The following is a 15,006-nucleotide window of genomic DNA, read 5'->3' as shown; positions in this document are numbered from 1 at the left end:
TATTGCCAAATGTTTTCATGATGACGCTTAGAACCTTGGGACGCAATATTATAGCCCACTGCTTCTCAATCAAAAGTGTTATAATTTCTAAATACAAGCTTGTAAGAGTGCATTGCTTGTGTGTATAAAACTTATCAAATCATCTGTGACTAATAAAACTTGAGAAAGAAGGGGAGGAAAGGGTATTCAACCTTTCGGTAACATGCTTGTCTTATACTTGCCAAATTCCTCTTAGGCAATACTCTGTTCAGAGAGCCATGTGTTTAATTGTAAAAATCTGTCAGTCTCATAGGATTCAAAAGATATCAATCATTTCTGTCAACAAAGAAAAGAGTGAAGGCTATGTGACTCTTCTTAGGAAAAGATGTGCTCAAGAGGGAAAAAAAATGCAGTCCAGGGAGGGCTGAGCAACTACAGGTTACAGGAAAACAGAGTTCCAGACTATAATTTCATTCCTCCTCCTCTACTTTGGAGTCGAATATTATATTTTTCATTTCACATAGTTCCATGTGCTCAGTAAGATTATGCAATTCGGCCAGTCTCGGCCGTGCAATATCCACTAAATGTTTTATAGAGGCCATCAATATTAGCAGTTTGGGGTATGTGGAGGCCATAGCTTCCTTTGGCTTTGGCAGAACGGCAGGTTGTGTAATAAAGTTGGAGCTGGCCTATATTCAAAGCTATATTCCAAAAGGGCTGCTAGTCAAGCCACATGACAAGTGGTTCTTTTTTTCTTAGGACTTTATTCTAAGTGGCCATCAAAACTGCTGTATTAGAACAGTTCCATGGGTGGAATGGGAATTTTCCATGTTTTACTCCTGATTTATTATTTTATACTAAGATTTCTGAATTATACCTTACTCGAGCTTTAAAGACATCAGGACACGAAGTTCAGTTTCCTGAGTTCTTGGTTGGGTGATCTTAGGCTGGTTACTTCACTTTTCTGCCTCAGTGTCCTTGCTTGTAAATTAGTGATACATCTACACTAGGGAGTTGGAAGAAAGCTTATAGATGACTTCGACAAAACTCCAACTCCTTAATTGTGTCACCTCAGGCAAGTTATTTCACTTTTTTTTTTTTTTAATCTTGATCCCTACTTGTAAAATAGACCAATTGTGGTTACCAGCTACAATCGATTAGGATTAGATAGACAAAGCTCCTACAGCAGTGCCTGGGCACTGGGCGGCTCAAGAGGACCCGATAATACAATAAAAATGCTAGCGAATATGCCCTCGGTTGACGCGGCTGGGTTATGAAACTTTGGGAGAAAAGAGAAACAGAAGCAGGGACCAGGAGAGAGGACCAGCTTCCGCGCCCTCCTGACCAGCGGGGCGACCAGCCTGCGCTGCGACTCTCCCGGACCGGCACCACCTCGCCCCACCCCTGCCAGGCCTGCGCGAATCCGGGCGGCTAGTTCCGGGCGGCGGCACGGCGCGGTCCCCAGTCAGGCCCTCCCTCCTTCCCTCCTCCCGCGCTCCTGCGGTGCCAGCTGCGTCCGAGCCCCAAGAAACCGCCGCCGCGGTGCCGGTTCCTGCGGCCGCCCTCGCTCCACAGGTAGGAGCTGTGCCGTGGTCCGGGAGCCTGGATTCCCCCGCGCTCGCCCTCCGCCCCTCCTCCCGCCGGCCCCAGGCAGCTGGCTGCTCCCCGCCCAACTTGGACGGGACCTTGGCAGTGGCGTTGGCGGCCGGCGCCAGCGCCAGCGCCGTGCGGCCTCGCAGGACCAGCTTCCCTGGCAGCCCCACGGGGTCTCCTGTGTAAGCCTTGGTCCCGGGTTCCTGCAGAGCGGACGCTGACAACTTCGGCGCGCACTTTTGTCAGTGCGAGCGGCTGCCTGGAGCGCAGAACCGTTCTGGCTCCAGGCCGAAGTTGGGGCATGCTCTGCAGGATGCACCCACCCACCTCGCCGCCAGGGACCCCAGTGCCGTGTGTTGGATGCCTCTGGGTTATTTCGCGCGCCCGGGGTTAGCGTGCGCTGTGAGATGACCGGGATGGCGGGTGCGATGGGACTAGCATCCCAGACCAACCAGGAAGTGTTGCATTCCGAGGCTTAAAGCCCAGCCTGCCAGATGCACCGTCCTGGCGTGTGGCCACACAGCTGCTCGCGGGGGCGCCCACGAGATGATGACGCCAGGGTGGGGCTAGGGAAAGGAGGCAAGGAGCTGGGCGTGTGTAAAGGGATTTATTTTTCTCGCCCCATCTCAAGGAATTTGGGGCTTAGGTCTGGGATCCAAGAGGGCGGTGCTCCAAGCCTCGGATAGGATTTCGTGACGCCCTTCGGAACTAACCCTTGTGGAATCAGCTCAGGACTACAGACACGCCTGTATTTGTTCCTTTTCCAAGTCTCAGATTATTGTCTTCTTTATTTCCTCTGTAATGTAGTAAACGCAAGTAGATTTTTAAGGACGACAAGGGTTTCTACGTTTACTTATCCATAGGTTTCTCCGCAGAATGAGGAATTCGCTAAACTTTACCTGCCGGGCCTGCCAATTAGAGTTTAGACCACCTTTTGAGTGCTTTCCCAGGGCTTTTGGGAGTTCAGGCACCTAGAGACCTTTGTGTTGGGTTAAATGGCTAGTTAATGGTAGTGCAATGAAAATGTAAGGCATGAAAAGAATCTACAGCTTGAGCTATGAACAGAGACCACAATTACACACACTGCCTATTTAAGAAAGAATTTCTTTCAGTATTCAGTGTTTTATGATAACATATATAAAAGTGAATTGTACACAACCTTTTAACTTGAATTTGCACTCAGCCTTTAAATGTCGTTTGGGGATCTTTTCCCTAATTGGTTGAGCTCCCAACCTGTCTTCTCAGGATCTGGTATAATTCACAATCCATATTAAAAAAATGTGAGTAGTTAAGGCTTTGAGGAAGATGTGTCTTTACCATGTTTGTCCATGATGTCAGACTATTTGTGGAACATGATGAGAAGTACCTGTAACGTTGGTTGATTGACTTATAACTAAGTAGTGGGGACTCTGTTCTTTGGAAGTTGTCTGATTACTAAATGTGTTTCTTAATTAAAAATTGTTATAAAATTCATTTAACTTTAATTATTACAGAGTTTTTTTAAGTTATTTTATTTCATTTTATTTTTATTGTGATAAGATACATATAATGTAAAAAAAGATACACATAATGTAAACTGCCATTTTAACCATTTTTTTGTATACAGTTCAGTGTCATTAAGTACTTTCACATTATTGTGCTACCATCAAGACTATCCCTCTACAAAACTCTTTTCATCTTTCTTTTGGATTTTAATAACATGTTATTGATAAGGATTGTGATGCAAGCTTTAGGTTTCTCATTAAGCAAGGTTTGAGTTCCTTTTCATAGCTTTAGAGAAATTCATTTTTAAAGAAGAGAAGTGGAAAGCTGTAGCCAGACTCTGTTTAGTAAATCTCTTTATTTATTTATTTAATTTTTTTTATTACTCAAATGAATTTATCACATCTGTAGTTTATAATGATCATCACAGTCCAAAAAAAAGTAAATCTTTTTTAAAATTAAAGTACAGTTGATTTACAGTGTTTCTTCAATCTATTTAGTAAATTTAACCTCCATCAGGAAAGGATAAGCTTGTGAGCTATTTACATTTGTATGTAAAGCTACTGTGAAGTTTAGCCATCAAGTGGGCAAACAAGAGAATTATTGTTGATAGTTTCATCTCCTTAGTATCTAAGAGAAAAATGAAATACTTTTGTCTTCTTAGCAGTGAGGTAGTGTGTTTCTAAATTATGCTTGAGCTTAGGTTGTCCACAGCTTTTTAGTAACCAAAAGCAGTTTTGATCAAGCTAGCCGCTAAGTTGTAGCAATTTCCTTTCCACTCCAGGTGTTTACTAAAGATGTATGCCAGAGGAGCTAGCACATAAGATATAGCCCTTTAAATTGGCAGTTAGTCTGAGTCATGTAGATGAGGGGAGCTGTAGCTATGAGAGCTGTGAGAGTTTTACGTTTATAATCCTATAAATTTTAGTACCGTGAAATAAAATGTAGTTTCTGCCACTGGTGTGGATGAATATTGTTGCAGAGTTAAAATGCAACAACTTGTAGGAGTTCCTGCTATGGCTTAGCCAGTTAAAGGATCTGGCCTTGTCTCTGTGGTGGTGAGGGTTGGATCCCTGGGCCCAGCCCAGTGCAGTGGGTTAAGTAAGGATCAGGGGTTGCCACAGTTGTGGTGTAGGTTGCAGCTGTGCTGGCTGGATCCCTGGCCAGGAATTTTCATATAACATGGGTGCCACACACACACACACACACACACACACACACACGTGCGCGCGCGCGCGCAAGAAAGAAAGAAGAAAAAAAGCTAAAACTGCTAACCTAAGTTTCCCGTAAGCCTGTGACATTTCTGATTAGAAAAGGGATCATATAAACCATATCTCATGCTGCAGTGGAAATGCATTCTGAATATTAGTTTTCCTAAATCCACAGTGCAGTTAAAATCTGGATCCCAGATGTTTTAGTGCTGGGTTATTGAACAACAGTGTATGCTATGTAAGTGTTTCATAGTGTCACTGTTATATTTTTCCTTTGTGTTGTGTAATGCCTAATTTTTGAATTTATTGAACACATACTCTGCGACAGAATAAAATGATTTTCTTGCTTAATCGACACTTAAAGGTGTTTACTGTGCGCCAGGCACGGTTCTAAGCATTTTACAAACGTGAACACATTTTATTTTCAAAACAGTCCTGTGGAGTAGATAATAGTCCTACCATCCTCATTTTATAGATGAGATAATTTGAGGCACAGCAAGGTCGTACAGCTAGCCCATGGCAGAGCTGGAGTTCCATCTCAGGTATCTTTAATGCAGGGTTTTGGCACTGCTATCTTACCAAAAAAATATAACCTGAGAACCTACCCTCCTATCAAATAAACTTTTTTCATATTGTTACATTCCTATCTTGTCCTTGTTCTCAGGGATAAACAATTTGACATAACTGCAACTAAAGTGCAACCCAGACAATCAGTTCACATCAGTGGAGGAGATGAAAGTGGAGTGTGGTTATGTCCAGCTCTGTGAGCACTGGGGCAGTGTCCTGGAGGCCCTCCACTGGTCTCCTTTATTCTTGGTTATGAACAGCTTGGGACAGGGACCCTGGGAGGGTCTGGGGAGACCGGCGTGTTTATTGGGGGGTGGACTTATTTGCCAATCAGAAGGGAAATGCTTCAAAATTTTAATAATCATTATGACCATCCCAGAACTAATCTGTTAAATAAAGGCCTGGGTTATGTCAGTGGTGGACAAAGCAGAAGCCTAAGACTGACTGTGGGTCCTAAAAAAAATCTTGCTGCTCAGGGCTCTAGAATCCTGAATTCCTTCTTCAATTGCTGGTGATGGCTGTGACCTCGGGCTCCCCCTGGATGAGAGGAATATTTTATTCTGTACTCAAATCATTTTTTTTTTTGAGCTTTTTGGATCTAGAGTTGGGGACCTTTTGAAAACTTCTGACGCACAGAAGAAAATCAGCCAAGAGCAACATGGAAATAAAAATAACTTCATTGGGCAGATTCTGTTGTTGAGACAGGGAGACTTCTAAGGGCATAAACTGACAAACTTTGTATTAAGAACTGAAAACTTTAAGTTCAGTATTTAACCATGATTCTTTTCAAAGCAGGCTTTTATAGACAGTGTACATTTGGGTGAAGGAGAATAAGGAATAAACAGAGGAAAAGGAAAGCAGTGGAAAAGGAAGGAGAAACCAGTGCAGAGAGAGGAGCCAGCATAGGGGACAACAGGATGCTGAAATCTTTTTCACTTCTTTACACAAGCCCAGGCTTCCCCATGGTTCCTTTTAACAACACCTTTTGAAATGTCAAACATAATTGAAAATGATCTTTCTTTGGTTGATCCTGGAGTGATTATTTATTATTGTTATTTTCTATCAAGGTAGCATTGATTTATAACATTATATGTTTCCGTGTGTACAACATTATATTTGTACTTCTTTTTTTAAAATTAATTTATTATTTTTTATTTTCCCACTGTACAGCATGGAGATCAAGTTATCCTTACATGTATACATTACAATTACATTTTTTTCCCCACCCTTTGTTCTGTTGCAACATGAGTGTCTGGACATAGTTCTCAATGCTATTCAGCAGGATCTCCTTGTAAATCTGTTCTAAGTTGTGTCTGATAAGTCCAAGCTCCCGAAGTATATTTCTACTTCTGTATGCACTGTAGTCACCAAAATTTAGTTTCCATCTGTCGCTATACAGTTGACCCCCTTTATTCATTTAACACCCCCCCTCCCGCCCACCCCTCCAGCCCCTGGTCCTTCCGCTCTGGTAACCACTACTCTGTTCTCTGTATCTACCTGTTTGGTTTGGTTGGTTTGTCCATTTCTTTTTTGTTTTTTATATTCCACAAATAAGTGAAATACAGTTTTATTTCTTTCGTCTGACTTATTTCACTGAGCGTATTAACCTTCCAAGTCCCTTTATTTTGTGTAAATGGTAAGATTTCATCATTTTATGGCTAAGTAATATTACATTGTATATACCACAACTTCTTCATCCATTCATTAATTGATGGGTTCTTAGGTTTTTCCATATCTTGGCCATTATAAATAATGCTGCAATGAATATAGGAGTGCATATATCTTCTTGAATTTGTGTTTTTGAATTCTTTGGATAAATACCCAGAAATGGGATTGCTAGATCATAGGGTAACTCTATCCTTAGTTCTCTGAGGAATCTCCACACTGTTTTCCATAGTAGCTGACCCAATTTACATTCCCACCAACAATGCATAAGACTAACCCCTTTGCACATTCTCACCAACACTTGTTATTTCTTGCCTTTAAAAATTTTTTAATTTTTTAATTTTTTGCTTTTTAGGGCCACACTCAAGGCATATGGAGGTTCCCAGGCTAAGGACTGAATTGGAGCTACAGCTGCCAGCCTACACTACAGCCACAGCAATGCCAGATCCGAACCGCATCTGCGACCTACACCACAGCTCATGGCAACGCCAGATCCTTAACCCACTGAGCAAGGCCAGGGGTTGAACCTGCATCCTCATGGTTCCTAGCTGGGTTCATTGACTGCTGAGCCATGACAGGAACTCCTATTTCTTGCCTTTTTGGTAATAGCCATTCCAACACAGTTGATATCTAATTGTTGGTTTTGATTTGCATTTCCGTAATAATCAGTAATTTTGAACATCTTTTCATGTGCCTGTTGGCCATCTGTATGATTTCTTTGGAAAAAAGTTTATTCATTTCCATTGTCCATTTTTATTTATTTTTTTTATTTTTTATTTTTTTTATCTTTTTTTGCCTTTTCTAGGGCTGCTTCCGGAGGCACATGGAGGTTCCCAGGCTAGGAGTCCAACTGGAGCTGTAGCCACCGGCCTCTGCCAGAGCTACAGCAATGCCGAATCCGAGCCATGTCTGCAACCTACACCACAGCTCACAGCAATGCCGGATCCTTAACCCACTGAGCAAGGCCAGAGATTGAACCCGCAACCTCATGGTTCCTAGTCGGATTCGTTTACCACTGCGCCAGGACAGGAACTCCCATTGTCCATTTTTAAATTAGGTTGTTTTTGTTGTTGTTGTTGTTGTTGTTGAGTTGTATGAATTCTTTATATATTTTGGATATTGACCCCTTATCAAATAACTGACTTGCAAATATCTTCTCCCATTTGGTAGGTTGTTATTTTTTTATTTTTTTTATTTTTTTATATTACTCAACGAATTTATTACATTTATAGTTGTACAAAGATCATCACAACCCAATTTTTAGCATTTCCATCCCAAACCCTCAGTATATCCCCCCCACCCCCCAACCTGTCTCTTTTGGAAACCATAAGTTTTTCAAAGTCTGTGAGTCAGTATCTGTTCTGCAAAGAAGTTCATTGTGTCCTTTCTTCAGATTCCACATGTCAGTGATAGCACTTGATGTTGGTGTCCCATTGTCTGACTGACTTCACTTAGCATGATAATTTCTAGATCCATGTTGCTAAAAATGCCATTATTTCATTCCTTTTAATGGCTAATATTCCATTGTGTATATGTACCAGGTTTTCTTGATCCATTCCTCTATTGATGGACATTTAGGTTGTTTCCATGTCTTGGCTATTGTATATAGTGCTGCAATGAACATTGGAATACATGTGTCTTTTCGAGTCGTGGTTTTCTCTGGATAGATGCCCAGGAGTGGGATTGCTGGATCAAATGGTAGTTCTAGTTTTAGTTTTCTGAGGAATCTCCATACTGTTTTCCACAGTGCTTGCACCAATTTACAATCCCACCAACAATGGAATAAGGTTCCTTTTTCTCCACACCCTCTCCAGCACTTATAGTTTGTAGATTTTTTTTTTTTTTTTTTGGTCTTTTTGACATTTCTTGGGCCGCTCCCGCGGCATATGGAGGCTCCCAGGCTAGGGGTCTAATTGGAGCTGTAGCTGCCAGCCTATGCCAGAGCCACAGCAACGTGGGATCCGAACCGCGTCTGCGACCTATACCACAGCTCATGGCAACGCCGGATCGTTAACCCACTGAGCAAGGGCAGGGATCGAACCCACAACCTCATGGTTCGTAGTCGGATTCGTTAACCACTGTGCCATGATGGGAACTCCTGTAGATGTTTTGATGATGGCCCTTTTGGCTGGCGTAAGGTGGTACCTCAGAGTGGTTTTTGATTTGCATTTCTCTAACAATGAGTGATGTTGAACATCTTTTCATGTGTTTTTTGGCCATCCATATTGTCTTCTTTGGAGAACTGTCTGTTTAGATCTTCTGCCCATTTTTTGATGGGGTTGTTTGTTTTTTTGGTATGGAGCTGCAGAAGGTATTTATAAATTTTGGAGATTGATCCCTTATCAGTCGATTCATTTGCAAAGATTTTCTCCCATTCTATGGGTTGTCTTTGTTTTGTTTAGGGTTTCCTTTGCTGTGCAGAAACTCAAGTTTAATTAGGTCCCATTTGTTTATTTTTGTTTTCACTATCATTACTCTAAGAGGTGGATCTGAGAATGTGTTGCTGTCATTTATGTTGGAGAGTGTTTGGCCTATGTTTTCCTCTAAGAGTTTGATAGTGTCTGGTCTTATATCTAGGTCTTTAATCCATTTGGAGTTTATTTTTGTGTATGGTGTTAGGGAGTGTTCTAGTTTCATTCTTTTCCATGTGGCTGTCCAGTTTTCCCAGCACCAGGTAGGCTGTTATTTTGAATTGTCAATGGTTTCCTTTGCTGTTCGGAAGCTTTTTAGCTTGATGTAGACCCACTTGTTTATTTTTGCTTTTGTTGCCCTTACCTGAGGAGAAATATCCAGAAAGATATCGCTAAGACCATTGTCAAAGAGCATACTGCCTATGTTTTCTTCTAGGAGTTGTATAGTTTTAAGTCTTATGTTCAAATCTTTATCTTTTTTCCTTTTTTCTTTTTTTATTAAAGTATAGTTGATTTATAGTATTTTGCCACGTTACACTGTAAAGCAAAGTGACCCAGTCATGTATGTGTATACTCACACACACACACACACACACACACACATACACACATTCCCTTTTTTATATTATCTTTCATCATGGTCTATCCCAAAAGACTGGATATAGTTCCCTGTGCTGTGTAGTAGGACCTCACTGCTTATCTGTTCTCAGTGTAATAGTTTGCATCTACTAAGCCCAGACTCCCTGTCCATCCCATGCCTTCCCCCTCCTTCCTTGGCAACCACAAATCTGTTCTACATGTCTGTGAGCCTGTTTCTACTTTGTAGATAGGTTCATTTGTGCCATATTTTAGATTCCACATATAAATTATATCCTATGGTATTTGACTTTCTCTTTCTGACTTACTTCACTTAGTATGAGAATCTCTAGCTGCATCCATGTCGCCGCAAATGGCACTATTTTGTCCTTTTTTATGGCTGTGCAGTATTCCATTGTTTATATGTATCACATCTTCTTGGTCCATTTGTCTGTCGATGGACATTTAGGTTGTTTCCATGTCTTGGTTATTGTGAATAGTGCTGCTGTGAACATAGGGGTGCATGTATCTTTTTGAATTATAGTTTTGTCCAGCTAGATGTCTGGGAGTGGAATTGCAGGATCTTATGATAGTTCTATATTTCATTTTCTGAGGAAGCTCCATACTGTTTCTTCATAGTAGTCTTCAAGTCTTTATCCTGAAGTGATTTTTTTTTTTTTTTTTGCTTTTTAGGGCTGCACCCAAGGCATATGGAAGTTCCCAGGCTAGGGGTCTAATTGGAGCTACAGCTTCGACCACAGCTGCAGCCACAGCAACACCAGATCTGAAACCCATCTGCAATCTACACCACAGCTCACAGCAATGCTGGATCCTTAACCCACTGAGCAAGGCCAGAGATCAAACCTTCAACCTCATGGTTCCTAGTTGGATTCATTTCCGCTGCACCATGACAGGAAGTCCAGTCTTGAAGTGATCTTAATGTTGCTTAAAGCCATTGCTAGTCAAAAAAGCATGTGGACAAGGAGACACCAGGAAACTCTTAGCCTCTGCTTAGGATCTTCATGCCAACCTATTTTTGTTTACACCACTTTTTTTTTTTTCTGCACCCACAGCATGTGGAAGTTCCTTGGCCAAGTATTTAACCTGAGCCACAGCAGCAACCTGAGCTACTGCAGTGACAATGCTGGATCCTTAATCCACTGGGCCACAAGAGAACTCCCTACACTACTTTTATCTGAATGGATTCTACATGTACATGATATTAGAATCACTGGGTTTGAAATTATTTTATCACCTGTCCTACCTGTGAGAGGTCACAGACTGTGTTTTTGTCATTTTTGTGTCTTCACTGTCCGCCGTAGTGAACAACAGGTGAGCTAAATCAAAGGGTGAGTTTAATAGGTAAAAGAAGATAGTGTGATTCATTTTATTAAAAAAGTAGATATTTCCAGAAAAGAAGGCTTTTATGGTTAATGTTTTACTTATTTATTCTGCTGTGCTATTTAACTATTTTTACACATTAATCTGTAGATGTGGAGTGGACAGTCCGTGGCATTTTGGATTAGCAGCTACACTCACTTTATTGACCTTTTTCTGCAGTGTTCTCTACCCAAGTTCCGATGAAAGAGTTCTTTGAAATAAGGAGATTGGGGAGGTAGCAGTGGATTGAGATGCAATTCCATGGCTTAAAGCAGGAAAAGATTTTCAGATATGTGCGGGAATAGTAGTACAAATATGCAGAGCCCGGGGTTGGGGGAGGGATTTGATACAAGATGCTAGGAGTAGGAAAAAATAAATAAATTGAAGATGTGGTTTGATACTGTTTTTTAAAATTTCATGATTATTTCCACTTTAGGATAAAAACATAAGCTCGGGTAAGGGTACAGGATTTGGAAGCGAAGTATATTTTTTTTGTAGTAACATGATTGCAATGTCGAAAAGATTTAAAAACAAAAAAGGGAGGGGGAGGAGTTCCTGCTGTTGCCCAGTGGGTTAAGAAACCGACTGCAGGGGCTCAGGTCACTAAGGAGGTGCAGGTTTGATCCCAGCCCTGCGAAGTGGGTTAAAGGATCTGATGTTGCTACTGCTGTGACTCAGATTCAGTCCTTGAACTTCCATATACCAGGGGTAGATCCTGAGGACTCTAGCCCCATATGGCCTGAGACAAATAACTTTAAAATCCCCTGTCTTGGAATTCCCCCATGGCTTAGTGGTAACAAACTTGACCAGTATCCATGAGGATGTGGGTCCGATCCCTGGCCTCACTCAGTGTGTTAAGGATCTGGCATTGCCGTGAGCTCTGGTGTAGATTGTAGATGCAGCTTGGATCCCAAGTTGCTGTGGCTGTGGCACACGCCAGAAGCTGTAGCTCCAATTTAACCCCTGGCTGGGGAACTTCCATATGCTGCAGGTGAGGCCCTAAAAAGCCAATATATATATATATATATATATATATATATATATATATATATATATATTTGATTTAAAAAAAACTCCCTTGTCTTGGTCTCCCTGTCTGTAGAGTGGGGCTAAAAATAATATCTCAAATAGTAGCTCAAAGGATTATTGTGGGGCTAAAATAGTATCTCAAAGGATTATTGTGAGGACTATAGGAAACAATGCCTATCAAGTATTTAGCTTAGAGCCTGGAACATGGAAATGACCCAATAAGTGCTACGTTCCCCTCTTTCACATTACCCTCCCTGCTCCACCCCAAATCTGGCAGGAGTGACATGCATAAATAACCAAGCAAACTGGAATTGCTGCTAGAGTAGACATGGAGACGGGGCTCTATGGGAATAGGGACAGGGGAGAAATTAATTTTTCCTGGGAGGGATTCTTGAGTGAGAAGTGCCTTCCATGAGATCTCAGCAGTGAGAAGCTGTAGGAAGACTTCCGACAACAAAGCTGGTTACAGTCGGAGAGAATGGACTATATACCTTTGATGAGCAGGCTTTGAGGATGTGCGTTTTGACATGAGGTAGAAAATTTGATTTTTCTTAATTTATAAGCATAGCATGGCATTTAGTAGAAGCACGATGCATTGTGCTTTATCTATGAGTGTATGTATAGAGGTGAATTTTAATTAATTAATTAATTAATTAATTATTTTTTATCATAGTTTGTATAGACTAGAATCCTTGCATTATTTTAAGCTCCCTGGGGAGGGAGTGCTCTGAAACACTTTGCCTCCCCTGTCCCGTGCCTTCCTCCTCTACTTAGAATTGGAGTGAGATACAGGCAGAGAAGACTGCTGGAAGCCATTGTCCCAAGTTTCTCCCTTAGATGAAACTTATCTGTCAAAAACACCAAGTTGGGGGCTTTCTTCTCTAATAGTGGGAGGAAGTAACCTAGGTAAGAGTGTCCTCCTGGTGACTGGAACTTTCCCTCTGGGGAACCATCCCAAAGTCATAGAGGTGTATTTTTAAAATGTATTTAGGAGTTTCCGTTGTGGCTCAGCAGGTTAAGAACCTGACACAGTGTCTGTGAAGATTTGGGTCCAATCCCTGGCCTTGCTCAGTGGGTTAAGGATCCAGTGTTGCTGTGAGCTATGGTGTAGGTCGCAGATTGGGCTCTGATCCTGTGTTGCTGTGTCTGTAGTGTAGGCCAGCAGCTATAGCTCTGATTCGATCCCTGGCCCAGGAACTTCCATATGCCGTAGGTGCGGCCCTAAAAAAAAAAAAAACAAATGCACTTAGTATTAAGAATAGAGTGTACTTTCCAGGTTAGGGTGAACCAGCTCATACTGTGTTTGGAAAATAACCCTTCCCATCATGTTCTTTAGCTTCATATTAAACGGAAGGAGGGCATCGTGGCACCATCAGCTTTCTAGGAGTGTGGGTAACCCATATCCACATGAATCATGGGTGGAAGTGTGGACTATATGTCAGTAACCAAGACCAGCAGTTTCCACCCTTAAAAATTTTTTTAGTTACTGTTTCCCACCCCTGCCGAACCCCTTGGGGTTCTTCCCACGCCAAGAACCACTTTTCTGAATGAGCTCTGCTATGAAGCCCCAGCATGTAGAACACCCCGAGCAGAGCAGTTCTTCTTGAGGATTCCTAGATGGGGCCAGTGAGTCAGCTGCTTCCTCTCAATCTCCCCTCCCCGCCTGCCTCCTGGCACCAGCTGCCCCTCAACTGCTGGAAGGAAACAGGAGGCTCCTGAAAACAGATGTGAAGGCGCTGCTGTGCCCTCACTGTGGGGAAAAGAAGACCAAGGATGCCAAAAGGGAAAGTCGAGGCAAGGCAATGGACTGTTGATTGTTTCAGTTTTTGCCAGTGGTGCCCTGGAACTGATTCATATTGAAGGCTGATTTTATTTAAACTTTTAGGAATTTCATGAGCCAGTGGTTAAATATTAACAATCAAGTTACCTAAGTTTAGATTTTAAACTTATACATGTGATGTTGAAAACAGAGGTAATATCTGCTAAACTTGGAGATGTGATTGGAGGGAAAGGAATACACCCTTATCATGTTCTTAAGTGTCGGTTCCTATTAGCGGGTACAGTTTTGGTTGTTTTCATACTTTTTTTTTTTTTTGCTTTTTAGGGCCACACCTGCGGCATATGGAAGTTCCCAGGCTAGGGGTTGAATCAGACCTGCAGCTGCTGGCGTACACCATAGCCACAGCAACGTGGGATCCTTAACCCACTGAGTGAGGCCAGGGATCAAACCTGCATCCTCATGGATACTAGTCAGGTGGTTTCATACATTTTTATCTCAACTGCATTCATTTTAATCCTTGATTCTATTCTTTTGTAGAGATAGGATTCTTAGTTCAGGGAGAGCCTAGCCTTTCCTCACTCCAAATCACAGGGATTCCAAGGTTTGGCTAAACCAAATCAGCTGGGGACTTATTTAAACTCAGACTCCCAAGTTCTATCACATACCGACTAAATTGGGCTTCTCAGGGTGGGGGAGACTCAGTGCAGTATTTTGGAAGTTCTCTTGGGGGTTTTGATCATCCCATGCACCTGCTCTGCCCCTCCTGTGGGCCCTCGCTGGCCAGCCCTGGGGCCTCATTGCCCTGTGTAGTATCAAGTCATCTGGGTTGCTGGGCCCTGGCCACATTGCGTGGGAGCCTTCGTGTTTGTTTGGCTTTAAATTCTCTTCCCGGGAAACAGCTTTCAGAGGTTGACTCTGTGTGTGAGAACCTATTTCTTATACAAGGACCTGATTCCCTGATCTCAGTTCTTTTGGGGCCTGGATTCCCACCTAAGGAGACAGCTCTGCGTGCTGCATGGAGATGAGCAGGGGAGTTGGCTGTGCTGGGTTTATTTCTACTTTAGCCTCAGTTTTCAGTTTTCTGAACTATAGGCTGCCCATCTCTGGGGATTGTCAGGAGGGTTCTGTTTCTGGAACACACCAACCCATTTCCATTTTGGGGTCTTTGCGTTGTGCCATTCCCTCTGCCTGGAATACTCTTCTCCCAAGTCTTTGCATGGCTTGCATCTTTTTGGCATTTGGGTTAGTAGCAAGAAGTTCAAATGTTACCTCTCTGGAAAGTCTTTCCCTGCCTCCTCCTCAGTCTGCATTGCGTTGCTCAGTCTCATCGTCC

General features: G+C 42.3%; 1 protein-coding gene across 2 annotated transcripts in view; it reads left to right on the top strand.

Moving 5' to 3' along the window:
• The first annotated feature begins 1,436 nt into the window (after positions 1-1,436).
• Positions 1,437-15,006, top strand: part of PLD1 (phospholipase D1) — a 218,728-nt gene continuing 205,158 nt past the window's right edge. For both annotated transcript variants that reach the window (XM_047786550.1, XM_047786540.1), the window contains exon 1: positions 1,437-1,554. The gene's annotated coding sequence lies outside the window, so the exon portion shown is untranslated. The remainder of the gene's footprint in view (positions 1,555-15,006) is intronic.

The sequence above is a fragment of the Phacochoerus africanus genome, chromosome 1, assembly GCF_016906955.1.
Source record: "Phacochoerus africanus isolate WHEZ1 chromosome 1, ROS_Pafr_v1, whole genome shotgun sequence".
NCBI classification, from domain to species: domain Eukaryota; kingdom Metazoa; phylum Chordata; class Mammalia; order Artiodactyla; family Suidae; genus Phacochoerus; species Phacochoerus africanus.
This window is presented reverse-complemented; position numbering and strand designations above follow the sequence as displayed.